Source organism: Lynx rufus, unplaced genomic scaffold (genome assembly GCF_022079265.1).
Source record: "Lynx rufus isolate CCGP_SWC_20201006 ecotype Redwood Valley unplaced genomic scaffold, mLynRuf1.p SCAF_24, whole genome shotgun sequence".
In the NCBI taxonomy this organism is placed as follows: Eukaryota; Metazoa; Chordata; class Mammalia; order Carnivora; family Felidae; genus Lynx; species Lynx rufus.
The window spans coordinates 2,347,565-2,353,069 of record NW_025814839.1 but is presented as its reverse complement, the minus strand read 5'-3'; the positions used below and the strand labels follow the sequence as shown (position 1 = coordinate 2,353,069).

General features: G+C 44.5%; 1 long non-coding RNA gene across 2 annotated transcripts; it reads left to right on the top strand.

Annotated features, from left to right (window-relative positions):
- Positions 1-502: 502 nt before the first annotated feature.
- LOC124518275 (uncharacterized) lies at positions 503-4,507 on the top strand. 2 transcript variants are annotated; one of them, XR_006963646.1, is made up of 3 exons: positions 503-956; positions 1,336-1,420; positions 4,464-4,507. It is a non-coding gene; the product is annotated as an uncharacterized LOC124518275 (long non-coding RNA). The 2 variants fall into 2 exon arrangements; XR_006963645.1 differs by lacking the exon at positions 4,464-4,507 and adding an exon at positions 2,487-2,978.
- Positions 4,508-5,505: the final 998 nt, after the last annotated feature.

Here is a 5,505-nt window from a genome sequence, read left to right as displayed (position 1 = left end):
CCTGGAGCCTGCTTCCGATTCTGTGTCTCCCTCTCTCTCTGCTCCTCCCCTGCTCATGCTCTATCTCTCTCTGTCTCAAAAGTAAAAACATTAAGGAAAAAAAAAATTTTTTTTAAAGTGCTCTGGCCCTTTAAAAAGTCAGAGGCGGGTTAAGACCGCAAAGGAGGAGGTGTACGAAGCTGACGTAAAAAGCTTCATGCCACATTTAAATGAGCATGCGTTAAAACTTCCCTCGCCACGTTCCTTCACTCAAGTGCGCGTGCGCTGCCTGAACCTGGGTGTGTGGGGCGGGGGGTGTCGGCTCCGCCCGCCTACTTAGGTGGGCGGAGACAGTCGCGTGAGTTCGGTGAGCCGGATTCTCCCGCGCTATTAACCAGCCCGCCCCCTTTTGCACATGCGCGTACATCAGTACTAGACCCATGGGTTGTTGCGAGGCTGTGGAGTTGCGCCTGCGCTATAGACCTCCCTGCCGGAAGTGGGCGGATCGTGTTCCAAAGCCTAAAGGGCGGAGGGAGAAAGCGCGGCAAAGATCTGTGTTGCTGAATGGAACGCTGAATCCGGACACTGTCTCAGGTGCCCTGCTGCAGAACTACTGAGCCTAGAAATGTAAAGACCAGAATATGGTCAGAGAGAACTTACTTTTCGATTTTAAAAAGGTTTTACAAGATTATTCTGTTTACATGTGTGTTAAATGAAGATTTTAAGGAAAGGGAGGATTTCCCCTAAATTTCCTTCCCCACCGCCCCCCCCCCCCGAATTCTTAACATTTCTAGAAGACTTCAGGAGTCAAAGAGATATTTGAATGCCTATATGCCCAGTTGGAGAACAAGTATTCTGGCTAAAAACAACAAAAAAACAGCGTATGTTCTCAACCACAGAAACGTTCGTCCCTAGTCAGGAAACCATTAGGAAGATACATTAAATAAGAGCCGGAAAAGAAAGAAATCTGCATCAAGGTAAGTGATTTTGTGTCGTTAAAATTGTAAATGTTTTGAAGGTCCCTTGTGTCAGTTCATCAACTTTATTCCATAACCATTTGTGGAAAGCATATTATGTTTCATACGTGTGCACCTTACTGGATACTAGAGTTTCAAAGATGTATATAACAATTCAACCTCTATCCTTGAAGAGTTCACACTGTGGGGCTCAGGGATAGGACTCCCCCTGGGCAAGGTCTTGAAAGTGGGTATGATAGTGCAAAGTGACTCTGAAGACTGTCTTGACCTCAAGATGGCAGATGGTGTCCTATGAAAAAGTGGGGTAGCCTGGGGGGAGAGGAGATTAGACGCCAGTGGTCAGGAACCTGTGTGTTTTCTTGAACTTCCTTTGATACAGGGGATGAGGCAGAAGGTGACTTTTGGACCACAGTGACCCGGTTAAACAGGGAGAAGCTGGAAAACGCTAAGAACGTCTCAAGCTGGTGAGCAGAGAAACCTCCATGCCAAGAGTTATAAATCCTAATCAAGGACCCAAAAACTGAAGGGAAAGGAAAAGTGATTCTTGGGTATTCTGATGAAGTTACTCAGACATTCTGTGGAGCTGGGGAGAAAAGATTTTCCCTTTTGGATAGCTACCATCTCCTTAAACTATCTCCTCCTTGAGAGATTGGATCTTAGAAGGGTCCTAAGTCAGGGCTCCTGGGTGGCTCAGTTGGTTAAGCATCTGGCTTCGGCTCATGGGTTCAAACCCTTTGTTGGGCTCTGTGCTGACAGCTCAGAGCCTGGAGCCTGCCTCAGATTGTCTCTGAATCTCCCTGCCCCTCCCCCGCGCACGCACGCTCTCTCTTGTCTCTCTCTTTCTCTCAAAAATAAATAAAACATTAAAAAAAAAAAAAAAGAAGGGTCCTAACCCAAGAATGCACCTGCTGTAGAAAGAATGAACTGCTTCATAAATGCCTTGCAAGGAACACAGAAAAATAGTGGAAAAGCAAACAAACCTTAAATTGACTCAAAATATACCCATTAGTACCATTTTCCCCTTAGAGGATTCACACAGGCCTCATGCTAAGAAGGGCTTTGTGTTTGGCTTAATGCTTTGCTGTCACCATTTTGAAATTCTTAATTTCTTTTAAAAATTTTTAAATATTTATTTTGAGAGAGAGAGCATGAGTGAGCCTGGGAGGAGCAGAGAGAGAGAGAGAGAGGGAGAGAGAGAATCCGAAGCAGGCTTCTTGCTGTCAGCGCAAAGCCCGACGTGGGACATGAACCCACGAACTGTGAGATCATGACCTGAGCTGAAGTTGGACACTCAACCAACTGAGCCATCTGGGTGCCCCAGAGACCAGACATTTCTGTTGTTAAAGGCCCCTAGTTTGTGGAACTGTGTTGCAACAGCCCTAGGAAGTGAATAGTTTCCCATAGGTCCTTAAAAAACTACTTGATGAATAAATGGATTGATGAATAAAGTATAATTGTATTGTCTCTGGCTCTTTAAAAGATGACAAACCTATCAAGATAATAACTCCCCTTTTTTTCTTTTTTTTAAAGCAGTCTCCATGGCCATTGTGGGGCTTAAATTCATGATCCTGAGATCAAGAGTCTCGTGCTCTACTGACTGAGCCAGCCAGGCACCTCACTATCCTTTTAACTCCAGTGAATGGTTGAAAAACTGGTCCTTTCCACAACCTACTTCATTTTCTCCCATTTTATAATCACTGCATTTGATACTGACTTTGTCCTGTGTCTCACACATGTCCTGGACCGTGATAATATGGGCGGGTAGAGTGGGTGGCTGTGGTTCCCTGCAGTAGACCCTATTGGTTGCTACTGAAATTTGATCCCCTTTCCTTCTTGATGGCAGATCTCCAAATGTATGAGCTTCCCTCTTGTTCAGGGAGGGTGACCCCCACCTCCCAGAGCCAGGGGGTAAATTATCATTGAGCAAGTCTTTTCTGTAAAGATAGTAAATATTTTTTGGCTTTAAAGGTCAGATGTTTAAAGGCAACAATATATAACTATATTTCTAAAATGTTGAATGAAATTGAGATTGTGTTGGGGCGCCTGGGTGGCGCAGTCGGTTAAGCGTCCGACTTCAGCCAGGTCACGATCTCACGGTCTGTGAGTTCGAGCCCCGCGTCGGGCTCTGGGCTGATGGCTCAGAGCCTGGAGCCTGTTTCCGATGCTGTGTCTCCCTCTCTCTCTGCCCCTCCCCCGTTCATGCTCTGTCTCTCTCTGTCCCAAAAATAAATAAACGTTGAAAAAAAAAAAAAAAAAAAAAAAAGAAATTGAGATTGTGTTATAAATGATATGGACCTCATTCAAAACTCAAAACGTTAGGCTCTGCTTTAGTTCATTCAGGCTTCTGTGACAAAATACCGTAGGCTGAGTGGCTTATAAACAACAGAATTTTATATCTCACAGTCTACAGGCTGCAAGTCCAGCCTGGTCAGGTAAATGCCCTCTTCCAGATTACAGACTTGTTTCCTCACATGGTAGAAGGGGCTAGGGAGCTCTGTGGGATCTCTTTTATAAGGACACTAATCCCATTAGTGAGGCTCCACTCTCATGGCCTAATCACCTCCCAAAGGCCCCACTTCCTAATACCAGCATATTGGGCATTGGAGTTCCAACATGTGAATTTGGGGGGACACAAGCATTTAGGCCATAGCAGGCCCTAAATATAAATTATTAATAAGAAAATCTCATGGGGTGCCTGGGTGGCTCAGTTGATGATGCATCCGACTCAGTTTCAGCTCAGGTCATGGTCTCATGGTTTCGTGGGTTCAAGCCCCGCTTCAGGCCTGCGCTGACCGTGTGGATCCTGCTTGGGATTCTCTTTCTCTCTCCCTCTCTGCCCCTCCCCTGTTCATGCTGTCTCTGTCTCTCTCAAAAATAAATAAATAGACTTAAAAAAATTTAAAATACAAAAAGAAAATCTCCTGATCTTAGGTACCTTTCCAAGGAAGAGTTCAGTATTACAAATCTATTCCTGTATCCCAGATAGTTATCTGTTAGTTTTTGTGGTAAAACAAACAGCAACCTGTTTCTCAGTGGCATCCAGCAAAGAACATTTCTGTAGCTTATTCAGTTTTGCTGGTCCAGGCTGGCCTTGGTTAAGGCAGTTCTGCACCAAGTGTCTCTCATTGTCCCTCTGGGATCAATGGGCAGCTCAGAAATACTTTAACTGCAATGGCAGGAGTGTGAGAGAGCAAGCCTATTCGTTCAAATGCTTTTTAAATCTTTGGTAACGGACAAAACAAGCTACATGACCAAATCTCAAATGAAGTATAGGAAGTACACTCTGCCTAGGGAGTGTGGAGTGAGTGCTCTGTTGATCTGGTTACAATGAGTCCTTTACAACAAAATTTTCTATACAAGCTACTTTGTCAGATTCGTAGCAATGGTGTGATGAAAAACAAAAACAAAAAGAAACCTGGGACAAGCCCCTGCACTGTAATTTACTGGATAATCTGGACAGCTTTCTTTCCTTTTTTTTTTTTTCTCATTGTTTTATTTATTTTCAAGAGAGAGAGAGAGATTGAGAGCATGCAAGCAAGCGAGAAAGGGGCAGAGAAAGAGGGAGATACAGAACCTGAAGCAGGCCCCAGGCTCCAAGCTGTCAGTGCAGACGACATGGGGCTCAAACTCAAGAACTGTGAGATCATGACCTGAGCTGAAGTCAGATGCTTAACCAACTGAGCCACCCAGGCGCCCCTGGACATCTTTCACTCTCTGAATCTCAGTTTCCTCATCCATAAAATACACAATAAAAACATTTACCTCTCAGGATTGTTAAGATGATTAAATGAAAATGTTTGTGAAAGTGCATTGTAAACAGTTAACACCTGTCCACATCGAAGGTGTGTGGAAAATGTATTTTTTTAAGTTTTATTTTTTTTAATTTTTTTCTTAATTTTTATTTTTGACAGAGAGAGAGAGAGAGAGACAGAGCATGAGCAGGGCGGGGGGGGGGGGGGCGGCGACAGAGAGAGGAAGACACAGAATTGGAAGCAGGCTCCAGGCTCTGACCTGTCAGCACAGAGCCCGACGCGGGGCTTGAACTTACAGACCGCAAGATCACGACCTGAGCCGAAGTCGGACGCTCGACCGACTGAGCCACCCAGGCGCCCCAAGTTTTATTTTTTTAAGTAATCTTACAACCCAAAGTGGGACTCGAACCGATGACCCTGAGATCAAGAATTGCACGGTCTTCTGACTGAGCCAGCTAGGCGCTGCTGGAAAATGTATACATGGGGATGTTTGCCCTGTCGTCAACCCAAGTAGACAGCTGGGAGGTGCTGAGCAGTTGGTAAATTTTTTAAAGTGCTTTTTCTGGCAGGTGGCACTATCTCCCCATTTCAAATAGCCCAAAAGCAGCTTTCATGAAAACCCACTTAGATTTTTTGTAAACCATCAACACACTTTTCAAAGGTACTTCAAAAAGGCAGAAGGTTTGAACTCTTAGGGAGTATGAACCACTTTGGAAGACACTTTGGTATGATCTGGTGAAACTGAAAGTATGAGTAACCTTGCCTTAGGCGAATATATTCTTTCTTTTTTTTTAGTT